The sequence below is a fragment of the Anopheles stephensi genome, chromosome 2 (genome assembly GCF_013141755.1).
Source record: "Anopheles stephensi strain Indian chromosome 2, UCI_ANSTEP_V1.0, whole genome shotgun sequence".
Classification (NCBI taxonomy): Eukaryota; Metazoa; Arthropoda; class Insecta; order Diptera; family Culicidae; genus Anopheles; species Anopheles stephensi.
The window spans coordinates 54,594,100-54,611,289 of NC_050202.1; the positions used below are offsets into that span (position 1 = coordinate 54,594,100).

The window sequence follows — 17,190 nt, forward strand, 5'->3', positions numbered from 1 at the left end:
ACTTATCTTACGGTGATTCGGATGCAATGGAATGATTGATCACCTGCTAATATGGTATGGTAGACGTAAAGAAAACTTTTAAATAAAGACAACATTAACACAAACCAGTTTGTTGGTTTTGCACACAGTTATTTTGTGTTACATTTTATTATTTTGCTTAACTCGAATTATGTTTCGAATATTCTTATTGCTATCGTTTTATCGCTGTTGTAGATTGTCTAACAAAAAATTGTTGGAGGAAAATGTATTGCGTTTAAAATGGCTTATGCAATACATTTGTTATAGTTTCTATGATTCTGTTCTTCTAACCTCATATTTTTCCATTTAGAGGATTACATGAATAGATTTACTTTCTATTGTCTTTAATCTTCCGCTTTAACTATCTGTCTAACAATGGACACTAACGATAGATTTTGTTGCTTTAAGGAACTGTTGGTATTATGTGCAAGCATTTTACTTCAACTTCCGTTAAAGCAACAATTACAACCCAATGCAACATAACAGCCTCGACCAACGAGTTCAAAAGTAAAAGAAAAGCAAAACCTTTGCGACTTGTTGTGCGTGAGACCCAGCCAAATGATAAAATGATGACAACAGAATTTTGTTTTTCAATTTTAACCTTTTTGGCGTTAAGTGAAATCCTTACCAGCACAAGCTGAAGCCTTTGAATGCAGTGTACAAATAAATAGATTTCTATTTGAATTTTATCTTTGATTCAATTTTGAACAGGATGCTTGCAAAGATCTGCTTCAGTGTGCGATAGCTGAGTTACAAAGTTCTGCGATAGAGGGCGCTTTTTGAAATGACGCAAATGGACCGTTATCGGACGAAGATCAACCCGATCCACCGACGAACGGTTAACGAGCGTTGGGAAGAAGGCAATGATGTGTTTTTCCCACCTTGAACTCAAGAACAAGAACGCGATGGTATTAGCTACTCCCAGTGAAAAGCTTTTCCGGGTTTGTATCGAGAGAAGCTCCTCATCAGTAACGGATGGTGGTTGGGTGGCTTTTCCTAACGCTCGGTGGCTATTGGTAGGTGGATCGGTTTAATTGTTGACCTTATCCGGTCCTTTTCTTCCGCAAAGAGTTGCTCAAAGCGAATCAAATCCTGTGAGCCCATGCAGATGTAATAATTATAGTAATAATAATAATAATATTAATGGTAATAGTAATAATAACAATAATAACATTGTTCAAAGGGAGTGTCCGGGATCGTCATCATTCCTCAATCCCCCAATCAAAATAGGTGGAACGATGGTTGTTATTTGACGATCTTTCAAATAATATTTCAAATTCTTCGACTCGAGCAGGTCAAACTGAAGGCTGCGTTGTCAGTGGATAGAAACCTTGTTAATCAGATTCAGATCAGATTTCACTCAAATGGTAGAGACCATCATCGTAATGAATGCGGCAAGAAGACGATCATCTATCAGAAGGTAACGGGCATTTGAACGAACGTTCTCGTCTCATCTCATCTCATCATCAGCAATCGGACATAATGGCCAAGCCATCGAAAGCAAAGTCTCAAAAGCTGATGGACAAGCAGCACATTTTCTTTTAAATTCATATAAAACTTTACCGATCAAATTAAAACTGTGACTTAGACACCTTGGCTAGTAACAAACGCATTCAACGGACAGGAGCTGTTGGTCAATCGTCCTTGTGCAATAGCCGTTATCATCACTATCATCATCGTGCATCACCGTGCGAGACGATGTTACTGTATTGACCAAAGCCAATACGAATGGAGACGATATGTCGTTACAGCTTCCAATATCTTGTTGGATTTGACAGCTTTTGCAGAAATCGCGATGACCGTGAAACACAATTTTCATACCTTTTTGAAATTATCAGAAATTCAAGTGCTTGTTAGTGGCACTAATGTACCATAAATCAGGAAGGAATAGTCTTGAGGAACTTCTCTACTTTTCAGATAATAGCCGAGAGTAAATGGCCATCGAACGAAGGACTGCATCAGTTGCATAATGGCAGCAAATCAGATCTGCTGATGCAAGTTACCAGCTAACGTAGCTCGTAACTCCAACGACGATGTACCGCGAGTTTATTTTAATATTCATTTATGAAGCACAATCAAAGCAGAAGTATCAAGCACAGTAAATCTTCAAACATTTACACTAGTAAATGTTTGAACATCTAAAATGCTTGATACAGTTGAAGAAAATTGCACCGAGATCGAGAAACACTGGCATCTTTTTGCTTCCTATTGATAATGGGCCCTTATCAGCACCAAGGCAATCAGATCGCGATTTTGCTAGCCTCAATTATCTCACCAGTCGTACGAATGTTATTTTCTTATGGTTTACTTTATAATTGCTAAACGTATCATCGCATAATGCATAACGCATGTGTTTTACACCCTAGAACCTTACGTTGAATTCCTCGATAGTACCAGAGCAGAAGCAGCGTCACTGCCGGCCACTACAGAAATGCTGGCCATAGCCCTTTCACGACCACACCATCCCACACAAATATTGACCCAGATTTTATTCACCTGAAGCTTCCATAAATCATCCGAGGGACAAGAGTATCCGCTCTGTCCCAAAGTTTCTATGATTCTCCAGCCGAATGCTAACCACTGTTCGTTACTAGAGGTGGACCTTTGCGGTGTAGTATTGACTTCAGACGTACATATCTCTACTCAAATAAGATACAAACACAGTGAAAGCCTTCAAATTTTTGCTACGCTCTAACAGCTTGTTCTGCTTTTAACATAAGTCTATGTAAAGTGTCTTATGATCCTCTTAACCCTTTGGACTCTAAGAGGCAACTCTCCATTACAAAACTTTTGCTCAGCGTTCGCGAATAATGGTTGGCATTTGGCTGGAAAATCATAGAGACTTTAAGACAGAACGGGTTCTCTTGTCTGTCGGATGATCTATGGTAGCTACAGATGAATAAAACCCGGACCAGTATTTGTGCGCTTGGTGTGGTAGTGAAGGGACCAGGACCACCATTCCTGCTGTTGTCAGCGGCGATGCTGCTCCCGTTATTGGTAACTATCGAGGAAGTCAGCGTCCGGTTCTAAAGTGCACAACAATCAGTACGCTGTGGTGCGATGCAACAAGCCAGCCAGCCATAACCAGTTTCCGAAACTAACATTTGTGCTGAGGCGGAGGTAATTGTAGGCAACAAGGTCGCGATTTGATTGCTGTGTTGCTGATGAGGACCATCATCAATAGGGAGCAGTAGGGTAGGGTATCATCCACTGCTCTTGAACATGGCAAGCGCTCTTAAGGATAGATAATGAAGTGTAACAATATATTTGAGGTGGAGGATAATGTAGAAATGAGTGATTGTATCAGGATTTCATACTCAACTTTGAGAGGACAAATAAAGTGTAAAACAAGTGACGAATTCAACTGAACTAGCCGTTCCATGCGAGCATGCATCGATCGAGGAAATCAAGTTCCGTGCTAGCAATACTCTGCTTTACCGTATCTTAGACTAGCATTATGGAGGATGAATACACATTCTGAATATGGTGTACATTTAAAAGGCTTAAAGCCATCATAAACCAAATGATGTGTACTGAGTAGAGAATCCGCTCGAAGATAGCAACAAACACAGGAAGCTTCTTCTTCTTCTTCTTCTTCTTCTTCTTCTTTGGCCTAACCACGTATTTGGATAGTCAGTTATCTCACTACGGGAGAACGGTCCAGATGGGATTAGAACCCCGGTCCTGCCGCATAAGCAGCTGTTGCTTCTTCCAACGAAGCTGCATTCCCCCGCTTATGGACGGTAGGACAATGTTTCTATGTACTCATGCACACCTTAAGAATTTGTTTTCCTCAACTTTTTTGCTAAGGACACTAACCAAACGAACCAAACGATCATCTCGCCATCATCGTTAAGCGGTTCGATTTGAAAACAGGTGAGTGAGAAAAACGTGTTTTGTGATCCGTGTGTAGGACATGGCGATAAGCGCTGAACGGAAATGGACGAGGATGACGTAAAGGACAACAATAGCCGATTCCTTGAGCTGCTAGGCTATGCCTCACGGTACCTGTACATAAAAGTGAGGGAATTAGGTGAATAGACTCTTCTTCTTCTTCTTCTGTGGCACTACAACCTCGAGAGGTCTCGGCCTGCCATTTCTGGCTTTCTGTGACTTAATTTTACCCGTAGAAAAGTAGTCAGCCTTTCGTACGGGGAGGCGGTCTGGATGGGATTTGAACCACGGCCCTGCCGTGTGAAGACCGGCGCCGCTGTCGCCTCGGCCACCGGACCGCCACGGTGAATAGACTCAGCTATATTAAATTTAGCTTTCGCTGCCAAACCCAACAACGGCATCACCATCGGCAGAATGAGCCATAGAGAAGCTCTAGTGTAAATTGTGGACTAGTTCTAGCTTCGGCTGGACATATACTAAAATTGCAACAAAGCCAATGAACTGTTTTAGTAAAATGTTTGACCAACGGCTATGCTCAAGAGTCATTACATCTTGATATCAGATTGTGAAAAATGTATAATAGTAGGAGTATCACGAGAACATAAAGCATCCCAAAACGCTACTGTTTCAGATAAAGAACGCCGGAATCGACCGGAAATTATATTTGTTTGATGAGATGATGAGTGAAATTTAAGTGGTTGAAAAGCGTACGCATTGTACTGCAGGAAAATTCAATGGAATGTTCATGCATAACGCAAGCATACCCGGAGGTATAGAAAAGTCTACAACTTAGTCTTGAGTAGAGAGCCTCTTGAAGAGAGAGAATCGAATGAGGCTATAGATCAAAACGGCAGATCTGCAACGGCAATAGTGCTTGCCACAAATAAGACCTCGCTAGGGTAGGAATATATTTCAGTTTCCTTTGGAACCCCCTAGAAGCAGCTGCTTAGAATAATAGTAATGATTTAAGCCATCACAATGACAGCATTGGTTTCACTGCCCTGGACGCAGTAGATGTTATATCTGCAGCATGGCCTCATTTTAAAAGGACAAGATGTATTGTAACGCAGAAGAAAGCAATCTGGAGCTGATTTGAAATTGGAAAACTTGTGCCCTAGAGAATCGCCTGTTCTATATTGTTTACCATTTTTATATACAATTGTTCAATTTATACTTCTTCTAGAATTCCAAAAGTCGCGAAAAGCATGTGAATTATGTGGCTTGCTATACGAAAAGGTTTTGTATTCTGAATCGAAGCATTCCTGAATCTCCAGTAATAGCGGAGCTTTGTGCTGGTGCTAGAAGCATCACTTTGTTGTCATTGTACAACAACCAGAGAGCAATAGGTTTAGCTCAATACCACAGACAAGTCGATCGGTTTGTTTGCGATTCCCTTAAACTTGAAACCTTAAACTAAATTTGCCCAACGGCGCTTGATGATTAAGAGCTATGCATAAACTAAATTCTGTACCTAGAACTTCTAATCTTGATGATGATTAAAACAATTTGTTGTCTCCCCATAACTAAATTAAGTCTAAAGGAGTGAGATGCGTACATACCCTCGAAGAAGCTGCGTATTGTCATGGACGAAATGGACGAATCTTGATGATAATGGTAGTTTTGTCGATTGATCATGATGGATTACATACTAGACATCCCAAGTTTCAGACTGCTGGTTGATGAGTCTGGCTGGGGCAGTTTCTTTAGATCAAGCAGTGAATGTGGAATATTCGTTTGCCCACCACTTGAAATGCTGCAATGAGAAAAATAACAGATAAATGAAAATTACACTCAATACAGATAGATCAATATGCTGATTTTACTTACCATACCACAGATGAGCTGGTATTTAAAATTGGTCCGCTCAAGTGTTGAAGCACGAATATGATATGATGGTAGTTGGTTTCAATCCTTAACCATCGTGTTATTTAGCAAATATTTTTTACAAGTTACAAGGAACTCATGGTGCGATTGTTACTTCATGGCCGACGACTCATTGTCAAACAACTTCACAAGACCAACACTCCCGGTAGGCGCCACAGAAAGCGGATTAGAAGCTGGTATGTGTTTATAAGTATGATTGTGAAGCAGCACATCTGAAATAATTAAAACGACTCATTACATTTTCAGTAAAGCTAAAGCGCGATGAGTGGCTCTTACCATCAGCGTTCTATCGTTTTCACGTAAAGTTGAGGCTACCCAGAAGCCTATGGATGGAATGCATGCGTGTTGATCTGCAACAATCCGTAGAAAAGTACAAAATCTGTTCAGTAAAGCTGGAAAAGGTTTTTATGAAAAACACACACTTACCTATGCAAAGAAAAACGATTAAAGGTATTCAATGGATGTTCCGACGTTTGGTCGATCGTTATTCCAATTGCAGTGAGACCGGGGCACGAGCCTCCCCACTTTGGTCGTCAGGAACCGTTAGGTAGTGTTGGAAGTAAAAAAGGAGAGGTGGCCCATCTCTTCCTTGACTTCCTTCCTTCACTACCCCTCCCTCCGGCTTGGCCATGCGTTACTAGCTTCTTCTTGACCAGAGAAGAAAAGGGACCAACCAGCCCTTGCACCCCTTGGCAACGCATGTGACCGCTCTGCACGACGTGGACGTGCCGGTCTGGGAGTTGAGTAGGAGAGCCTATGTTAGCCTTCCAGCGAGGCGTCGGATCCTACCCCATTAGCAGAGCACGGGTTGGCAAGCAACCCCCGTTTTTCCGAGTGGAGCTGAAACGAGAGAAAAAAGAAATGAATTGTTAGTATTTGTCGCGACCAATGATTAGACTTGTTTGAGCGAGAATTTATAGTTAAATTATGTTTTTGTTGATGCATTGTGACCCACGCAGTCTGGCTCAAACAAGGCCGATGAATAGATGGGTAATGAAATTCTCCTCATCCCTGCCCTTTGAGTCACGCCGTGAGAGTCCGGAGGGTGTTGCTTGTAGTGACGATGTTATTGGTAAGTTTGAAACTATACTTAAAATATCATTGTCGACGGAACTATGTGAGCAGAAGTAAAAATGGAATCAAAATTTGTTAAAAAGCATACAGTCAAGTATCATGCAAGGCAGAAGCTGTTAGTAAAGTGTTACAAATCAATAGAGTAATTAAAATAATTAATTGGAAAAAACGACAAAGTCATGTTATCAACACTCATTATAATGATCACAAAGCTAACAAGGCATTTCCTCCTTGTAATTTGCCTTATCCCGGGCATGGTCGGTTGTGGATGAAAACTCGTATCAATCAAACAATTATATCAATCTGATTTGCACTGTAGATAGCGACGAACGGTTCGAACCTTATCTGTACTGCAAAGAATGTGTTAAGCCGCAAATGCCATTGGAACAGAGATACATGTATTAAGAAAATATTGTCGTACTTATCTTACGGTGATTCGGATGCAATGGAATGATTGATCACCTGCTAATATGGTATGGTAGACGTAAAGAAAACTTTTAAATAAAGACAACATTAACACAAACCAGTTTGTTGGTTTTGCACACAGTTATTTTGTGTTACATTTTATTATTTTGCTTAACTCGAATTATGTTTCGAATATTCTTATTGCTATCGTTTTATCGCTGTTGTAGATTGTCTAACAAAAAATTGTTGGAGGAAAATGTATTGCGTTTAAAATGGCTTATGCAATACATTTGTTATAGTTTCTATGATTCTGTTCTTCTAACCTCATATTTTTCCATTTAGAGGATTACATGAATAGATTTACTTTCTATTGTCTTTAATCTTCCGCTTTAACTATCTGTCTAACAATGGACACTAACGATAGATTTTGTTGCTTTAAGGAACTGTTGGTATTATGTGCAAGCATTTTACTTCAACTTCCGTTAAAGCAACAATTACAACCCAATGCAACATAACAGCCTCGACCAACGAGTTCAAAAGTAAAAGAAAAGCAAAACCTTTGCGACTTGTTGTGCGTGAGACCCAGCCAAATGATAAAATGATGACAACAGAATTTTGTTTTTCAATTTTAACCTTTTTGGCGTTAAGTGAAATCCTTACCAGCACAAGCTGAAGCCTTTGAATGCAGTGTACAAATAAATAGATTTCTATTTGAATTTTATCTTTGATTCAATTTTGAACAGGATGCTTGCAAAGATCTGCTTCAGTGTGCGATAGCTGAGTTACAAAGTTCTGCGATAGAGGGCGCTTTTTGAAATGACGCAAATGGACCGTTATCGGACGAAGATCAACCCGATCCACCGACGAACGGTTAACGAGCGTTGGGAAGAAGGCAATGATGTGTTTTTCCCACCTTGAACTCAAGAACAAGAACGCGATGGTATTAGCTACTCCCAGTGAAAAGCTTTTCCGGGTTTGTATCGAGAGAAGCTCCTCATCAGTAACGGATGGTGGTTGGGTGGCTTTTCCTAACGCTCGGTGGCTATTGGTAGGTGGATCGGTTTAATTGTTGACCTTATCCGGTCCTTTTCTTCCGCAAAGAGTTGCTCAAAGCGAATCAAATCCTGTGAGCCCATGCAGATGTAATAATTATAGTAATAATAATAATAATATTAATGGTAATAGTAATAATAACAATAATAACATTGTTCAAAGGGAGTGTCCGGGATCGTCATCATTCCTCAATCCCCCAATCAAAATAGGTGGAACGATGGTTGTTATTTGACGATCTTTCAAATAATATTTCAAATTCTTCGACTCGAGCAGGTCAAACTGAAGGCTGCGTTGTCAGTGGATAGAAACCTTGTTAATCAGATTCAGATCAGATTTCACTCAAATGGTAGAGACCATCATCGTAATGAATGCGGCAAGAAGACGATCATCTATCAGAAGGTAACGGGCATTTGAACGAACGTTCTCGTCTCATCTCATCTCATCATCAGCAATCGGACATAATGGCCAAGCCATCGAAAGCAAAGTCTCAAAAGCTGATGGACAAGCAGCACATTTTCTTTTAAATTCATATAAAACTTTACCGATCAAATTAAAACTGTGACTTAGACACCTTGGCTAGTAACAAACGCATTCAACGGACAGGAGCTGTTGGTCAATCGTCCTTGTGCAATAGCCGTTATCATCACTATCATCATCGTGCATCACCGTGCGAGACGATGTTACTGTATTGACCAAAGCCAATACGAATGGAGACGATATGTCGTTACAGCTTCCAATATCTTGTTGGATTTGACAGCTTTTGCAGAAATCGCGATGACCGTGAAACACAATTTTCATACCTTTTTGAAATTATCAGAAATTCAAGTGCTTGTTAGTGGCACTAATGTACCATAAATCAGGAAGGAATAGTCTTGAGGAACTTCTCTACTTTTCAGATAATAGCCGAGAGTAAATGGCCATCGAACGAAGGACTGCATCAGTTGCATAATGGCAGCAAATCAGATCTGCTGATGCAAGTTACCAGCTAACGTAGCTCGTAACTCCAACGACGATGTACCGCGAGTTTATTTTAATATTCATTTATGAAGCACAATCAAAGCAGAAGTATCAAGCACAGTAAATCTTCAAACATTTACACTAGTAAATGTTTGAACATCTAAAATGCTTGATACAGTTGAAGAAAATTGCACCGAGATCGAGAAACACTGGCATCTTTTTGCTTCCTATTGATAATGGGCCCTTATCAGCACCAAGGCAATCAGATCGCGATTTTGCTAGCCTCAATTATCTCACCAGTCGTACGAATGTTATTTTCTTATGGTTTACTTTATAATTGCTAAACGTATCATCGCATAATGCATAACGCATGTGTTTTACACCCTAGAACCTTACGTTGAATTCCTCGATAGTACCAGAGCAGAAGCAGCGTCACTGCCGGCCACTACAGAAATGCTGGCCATAGCCCTTTCACGACCACACCATCCCACACAAATATTGACCCAGATTTTATTCACCTGAAGCTTCCATAAATCATCCGAGGGACAAGAGTATCCGCTCTGTCCCAAAGTTTCTATGATTCTCCAGCCGAATGCTAACCACTGTTCGTTACTAGAGGTGGACCTTTGCGGTGTAGTATTGACTTCAGACGTACATATCTCTACTCAAATAAGATACAAACACAGTGAAAGCCTTCAAATTTTTGCTACGCTCTAACAGCTTGTTCTGCTTTTAACATAAGTCTATGTAAAGTGTCTTATGATCCTCTTAACCCTTTGGACTCTAAGAGGCAACTCTCCATTACAAAACTTTTGCTCAGCGTTCGCGAATAATGGTTGGCATTTGGCTGGAAAATCATAGAGACTTTAAGACAGAACGGGTTCTCTTGTCTGTCGGATGATCTATGGTAGCTACAGATGAATAAAACCCGGACCAGTATTTGTGCGCTTGGTGTGGTAGTGAAGGGACCAGGACCACCATTCCTGCTGTTGTCAGCGGCGATGCTGCTCCCGTTATTGGTAACTATCGAGGAAGTCAGCGTCCGGTTCTAAAGTGCACAACAATCAGTACGCTGTGGTGCGATGCAACAAGCCAGCCAGCCATAACCAGTTTCCGAAACTAACATTTGTGCTGAGGCGGAGGTAATTGTAGGCAACAAGGTCGCGATTTGATTGCTGTGTTGCTGATGAGGACCATCATCAATAGGGAGCAGTAGGGTAGGGTATCATCCACTGCTCTTGAACATGGCAAGCGCTCTTAAGGATAGATAATGAAGTGTAACAATATATTTGAGGTGGAGGATAATGTAGAAATGAGTGATTGTATCAGGATTTCATACTCAACTTTGAGAGGACAAATAAAGTGTAAAACAAGTGACGAATTCAACTGAACTAGCCGTTCCATGCGAGCATGCATCGATCGAGGAAATCAAGTTCCGTGCTAGCAATACTCTGCTTTACCGTATCTTAGACTAGCATTATGGAGGATGAATACACATTCTGAATATGGTGTACATTTAAAAGGCTTAAAGCCATCATAAACCAAATGATGTGTACTGAGTAGAGAATCCGCTCGAAGATAGCAACAAACACAGGAAGCTTCTTCTTCTTCTTCTTCTTCTTCTTCTTCTTTGGCCTAACCACGTATTTGGATAGTCAGTTATCTCACTACGGGAGAACGGTCCAGATGGGATTAGAACCCCGGTCCTGCCGCATAAGCAGCTGTTGCTTCTTCCAACGAAGCTGCATTCCCCCGCTTATGGACGGTAGGACAATGTTTCTATGTACTCATGCACACCTTAAGAATTTGTTTTCCTCAACTTTTTTGCTAAGGACACTAACCAAACGAACCAAACGATCATCTCGCCATCATCGTTAAGCGGTTCGATTTGAAAACAGGTGAGTGAGAAAAACGTGTTTTGTGATCCGTGTGTAGGACATGGCGATAAGCGCTGAACGGAAATGGACGAGGATGACGTAAAGGACAACAATAGCCGATTCCTTGAGCTGCTAGGCTATGCCTCACGGTACCTGTACATAAAAGTGAGGGAATTAGGTGAATAGACTCTTCTTCTTCTTCTTCTGTGGCACTACAACCTCGAGAGGTCTCGGCCTGCCATTTCTGGCTTTCTGTGACTTAATTTTACCCGTAGAAAAGTAGTCAGCCTTTCGTACGGGGAGGCGGTCTGGATGGGATTTGAACCACGGCCCTGCCGTGTGAAGACCGGCGCCGCTGTCGCCTCGGCCACCGGACCGCCACGGTGAATAGACTCAGCTATATTAAATTTAGCTTTCGCTGCCAAACCCAACAACGGCATCACCATCGGCAGAATGAGCCATAGAGAAGCTCTAGTGTAAATTGTGGACTAGTTCTAGCTTCGGCTGGACATATACTAAAATTGCAACAAAGCCAATGAACTGTTTTAGTAAAATGTTTGACCAACGGCTATGCTCAAGAGTCATTACATCTTGGTATCAGATTGTGAAAAATGTATAATAGTAGGAGTATCACGAGAACATAAAGCATCCCAAAACGCTACTGTTTCAGATAAAGAACGCCGGAATCGACCGGAAATTATATTTGTTTGATGAGATGATGAGTGAAATTTAAGTGGTTGAAAAGCGTACGCATTGTACTGCAGGAAAATTCAATGGAATGTTCATGCATAACGCAAGCATACCCGGAGGTATAGAAAAGTCTACAACTTAGTCTTGAGTAGAGAGCCTCTTGAAGAGAGAGAATCGAATGAGGCTATAGATCAAAACGGCAGATCTGCAACGGCAATAGTGCTTGCCACAAATAAGACCTCGCTAGGGTAGGAATATATTTCAGTTTCCTTTGGAACCCCCTTGTAGCAGCTGCTTAGAATAATAGTAATGATTTAAGCCATCACAATGACAGCACTTGTTTTACTGCCCAGGACGCAATAGATATTTTATCTGCAGCATGGCCTCACTTTAAAAGGACAAGATGTATTGTAACGCAGAAGAAAGCAATCTAAAGCTGATTTGAAATTGGAAAACTTGTGCCCTAGAGAATCGCCTGTTCTATATTGTTTACCATTTTTATATACAATTGTTCAATTTATACTTCTTCTAGAAATCCAAAAGTCGCGAAAAGCATGTGAATTATGTGGCTTGCTTTACGAAAAGGTTTTGCATTCTGCATCGAAGCATTCGTGAATTTCCAGTAATAGCGGAGTTTTGTGCTGGTGCTAGAAGCATCACTTTGTTGTCATTGTACAACAACCAGAAAGCAATAGATTTAGCTCAATACCACAGACAAGTCGATCGGTTTGTTTTCGATTACCTTAAACTTGAAACCTTAAACTAAATTTGCCCAACGGCGCTTGATGATTAAGAGCTATGCATAAACTAAATCCTGTACCTAGAACTTCTAATCATGATGATGATTAAAACAATTTGTTGTCTCCCCATAACTAAATTAAGTCTAAAGGAGTGAGATGCGTACATACCCTCGAAGAAGCTGCGTATTGTCATGGACGAAATGGACGAATCTTGATGATAATGGTAGTTTTGTCGATTGATCATGATGGATTACATACTAGACATCCCAAGTTTCAGACTGCTGGTTGATGATTCTGGCTGGGGCAGTTTCTTTAGATCAACCAGTGAATGGAGAATATTCGTATGCCCATCACTTGAAATGCTACAATGAGAAAAATAATAGATAAATGAAAATTACACTCAAGACAGATAGATGAATATGCAGCTTTTACTTACCACACTACAGATGAGCTGGTATTTAAAATTGGTCCGCTCAAGTGTTGAAGCACGAATATGATATGATGGTAGTTGGTTTCAATCCTTAACCATCGTGTTATTTAGCAAATATTTTTTACAAGTTACAAGGAACTCATGGTGCGATTGTTACTTCATGGCCGACGACTCATTGTCAAACAACTTCACAAGACCAACACTCCCGGTAGGCGCCACAGAAAGCGGATTTGAAGCTGGTATGTGTTTATAAGTTTGATTTTGAAGCAGCACATCTGAAATAATTAATATGACTCATTACATTTTCAGTAAAGCTAAAGCGCGATGAGTGGCTCTTACCATCAGCGTTCTATCGTTTCCACGTAAAGTTGAGGCTACCCAGAAGCCTATGGATGGAATGCTTGCGTGTTGATCTGTAGCAATCTGTTAAAAAGTACAATTAGTTTTCACTAAAACAAGCAAAAACTTTTAATTAAAGACACACACTTACCTTTGCAAAGAAAGACGATTAAAGGTATTCAATGGATGTTCCGACGTTCGGTCGATCGTTATTCCAATTGCAGTGAGACCGGGGCACGAGCCTCCCCACTTTGGTCGTCAGGAACCGTTAGGTAGTGTTGGAAGTAGAAAAGGAGAGGCGGCCCATCTCTTCCTTGACTTCCTTCCTTCACTACCCCTCCCTCCGGCTTGGCCATGCGTTACCAGCTTCTTCTTGACCAGAGAAGAAAAGGGACCAACCAGCCCTTGCACCTCGTGGCAACGCATGTGACCGCTCTGCACGACGTGGACGTGCCGGTCTGGGAGTTGAGTAGGAGAGCCTATGTTAGCCTTCCAGCGAGGCGTCGGATCCTACCCCATTAGCAGAGCATGGGTTGGCAAGCAACCCTCGTTTTTCCGAGTGGAGCTGAAACGAGAGAAATAAGAAATGAATTGTTGGTATTTGTCGCGACCAATGATTAAACTTGTTTGAGCGAGAATTTATAGTTAAATTATGTTTTTGTTGATGCATTGTGACCCACGCAGTCTGGCTCAAAGAAGGCCGATGAATAGATGGATAATGAAGTTCTCTTCATCACTGCCCTTTGAGTCACGCCGTGAGAGTCCGGAGGGTGTTGCGTGTAGTGAGGATGTTATTGGTAATTGTGAAATTTTAGTTAAAATATGATTGTCTACGGAACTATGTGAGTAGAAGTAATAAAGGAATCAAAATTTGTTAAAAAGCATACAGTCACGTATCATGCAAGGCAGAAGCTGTTAGTAAAGTGTTACAAATCAATAGAGTAATAAAAATAATTAATTGGAAAAAAGCGATAAAGTCATGGATGTAATGCCGTATTATCAACACTCATTGTAATGATCACAAAGCTAACAAGGCATTTCCTCCTTGTTATTTGCCTTATACCGGGCATGGTCGGTTGTGGATGAAAACTCGTATCAATCAAACAATTATATCAATCTGATTTGCACTGTAGATAGCGACGAACGGTTCGAACCTTATCTGTACCGCAAACAATGTGTTAAGCCGCAAATGCCATTGGAACAGAGATACATGTATTAAGAAAATATTATCGTACTTATCTTACGGTGATTCGGATGCAATGGAATGATTGATCACCTGCTAATATGGTATGGTAGACGTGAAGAAAACTTTTAAATAAAGACAACATTAACACAAGCCAGTTTGTTGGTTTTGCACACAGTTATTTTGTGTAACATTTTATTATTTTGTTTAACTCGAATTATGTTTCGAATATTCTTATTGCTATCGTTTTATTGCCCTTGTAGATTATCTAACAAAAAACTGTTGGAGGAAAATGTATTGCGTTTAAAATGGCTTATGCAATACATTTGTTATAGTTTCTATGATTCTGTTCTTCTAACCTCATATTTCTCCATTTAGAGGATTACATGAATAGATTTACTTTCTATTTTCTTTAATCTTCCGTTTTAACTATCTGTCTAACAATGGACACTAACGATAGATTTTGTTGCTTTAAGGAACTGTTGGTATTATGTGCAAGCATTTTACTTCAACTTCCGTTAAAGCAACAATTACAACCCAATGCAACATAACAGCCTCGACCAACGAGTTCAAAAGTAAAAGAAAAGCAAAACCTTTGCGACTTGTTGTGCGTGAGACCCAGCCAAATGATAAAATGATGACAACAGAATTTTGTTTTTCAATTTTAACCTTTTTGGCGTTAAGTGAAATCCTTACCAGCACAAGCTGAAGCCTTTGAATGCAGTGTACAAATAAAAAGATTTCGATTTGAATTTTATCTTTGATTTAATTTTGAACAGGATGCTTGCAAATATCTGCTTCAGTGTGCGATAGCTGAGTTACAAAGTTTTGCGAAAGAGGGCGCTATTTAACATGACGCAAATGGACCGTCATCGGACGAAGATCAACCCGATCCACCGACGAACAGCTAACGAGCGTTGGGAAGAAGGCAATGATGTGATTTTCCCACCTTGAACTCAAGAACAAGAACGTGATGGTATTAGCTACTCCCAGTGAAAAGCTTTTCCGGGTTTGTATCGAGAGACGTTTCTCATCAGTAACGGATGGTGGATGGGTAGCTTTTCCTAACGCTCGGTGACTTTTGGTAGGTGGATCGGTTTAATTGTTGACCTTAACCGGTCGTTTTCTTCCGCAAAGAGTTGCTCAAAGCGAATCAAAATCCTGTGAGGCCATGCAGATGTAATAATAATAGTAATAATAATAGTAACCTTGTTAATCAGATTTCACTCAAATGGTAGAGAGCATCATCGTAATAGACGATCATCTATCAGAAGGTAACGAGCATTTAAACGAACGTTCTCTTCTCATCTCATCTCATCATCAGCAATCGGACATAATGGCCAAACCATCGAAAGCAAAGTCTCAGAAGCTGATAGACAAGTAGCACATTTTCTTTTAAATTCATATAAAACTTTACCGATCAAATTGGACTTGGACACCTTGGCAAGTAACAAACGCATTCAACGGACAGGAGCTGTTGGTCAATCGTCCTTGTGCAATAGCCGTTATCATCTCTATCATCATCGTAAATCACCGTGTGAGACGAAGTTACTGTATTGACCAAAGCCAATACGAATAGAGACGGTATGTCGTTACAGCTTCCACTATTTTGTTGGATTCGACAGCTTTTGCAGAAATCGCGATGACCGTGAAACACAATTTTCATACCTTTTTGAAATTATAAGAAATTCAAGTGCTTGTTAGTGGCACTAATGTACCATAAATCAGGAAGGAATAGTCTTGAGGAACTTCTCTACTGTTCAGATAATAGTCGAGAGTAAATGGCCATCGAACGAAGGACTGCATCAGTTGCATAATGGCAGCAAATCAGATCTGCTGATGCAAGTTACCAGCTAACGTAGCTCGTAACTCCAACGACGATGTACCGCGAGTTTATTTTAATATTCATTTATGAAGCACAATCAAAGCAGAAGTATCAAGCACAGTAAATCTTCAAACATTTACACTAGTAAATGTGCGAGCATCTAAAATGCTTGATACAGGTGTAGAAAATTGCACCGAGATGGAGAAACACCGCCATCTTTATGCTTCCTATTGATAATGAGCCCTTATCAGCACCAAGGCAATCAGATCGCGATTTTGCTAGCCTCAATTATCTCACCAGTCGTACGAATGTTATTTTTTTATGGTTTACTTTATAATTGCTGAACGTATCATCGCATAATGCATAACGCATGTGTTTTACACCCTAGAACCTTACGTTGACTTCCTCGATAGTACCAGAACAGTAGCAGCTTCACTGCCGACCACAACAGAAATGCTGGCCATAGCCCTTTCACGACCACACCATCCCACACAAATATTGACCCAGATTTTATTCACCTGAAGCTTCCATAAATCATCCGAGGGACAAGAGTATCCGCTCTGTCCCAAAGTTTCTATGATTCTCCAGCCGAATGCTAACCACTGTTCGTTACTAGAGGTGGACCTTTGCGGTGTAGTATTGACTTCAGGAAGCAAATTGACTTCTGACGTACATATCTCTACTCAAATAGGATACAAACACAGTGAAAGCCTTCAAATTTTTGGATTCTAAGAGGTAACTATCGATTTTGCTCAGCGTTCGCGAATAATGGTTGGCATTTGGCTGGAAAATCATAGAGACTTTAAGACAGAACGGGTTCT

General features: G+C 40.5%; 2 long non-coding RNA genes across 3 annotated transcripts; both read right to left on the bottom strand.

Annotated features, from left to right (window-relative positions):
- Nucleotides 1–4,189: 4,189 nt before the first annotated feature.
- Nucleotides 4,190–6,595, bottom strand: LOC118502786. The gene is made up of 4 exons (XR_004905078.1): nt 6,223–6,595; nt 6,073–6,146; nt 5,740–6,008; nt 4,190–5,665 (listed from the first exon to the last, which is right to left on the bottom strand). It is a non-coding gene; the product is annotated as an uncharacterized LOC118502786 (long non-coding RNA).
- Nucleotides 6,596–6,599: 4 nt separating this feature from the next.
- On the bottom strand, nt 6,600–13,889 carry LOC118502784. 2 transcript variants are annotated; one of them, XR_004905076.1, is made up of 5 exons: nt 13,513–13,879; nt 13,362–13,435; nt 13,029–13,297; nt 12,761–12,954; nt 6,600–6,636 (listed from the first exon to the last, which is right to left on the bottom strand). It is a non-coding gene; the product is annotated as an uncharacterized LOC118502784 (long non-coding RNA). The 2 variants fall into 2 exon arrangements; XR_004905075.1 differs by lacking the exon at nt 6,600–6,636 and having other exon boundaries at nt 11,479–12,954; nt 13,513–13,889.
- Nucleotides 13,890–17,190: the final 3,301 nt, after the last annotated feature.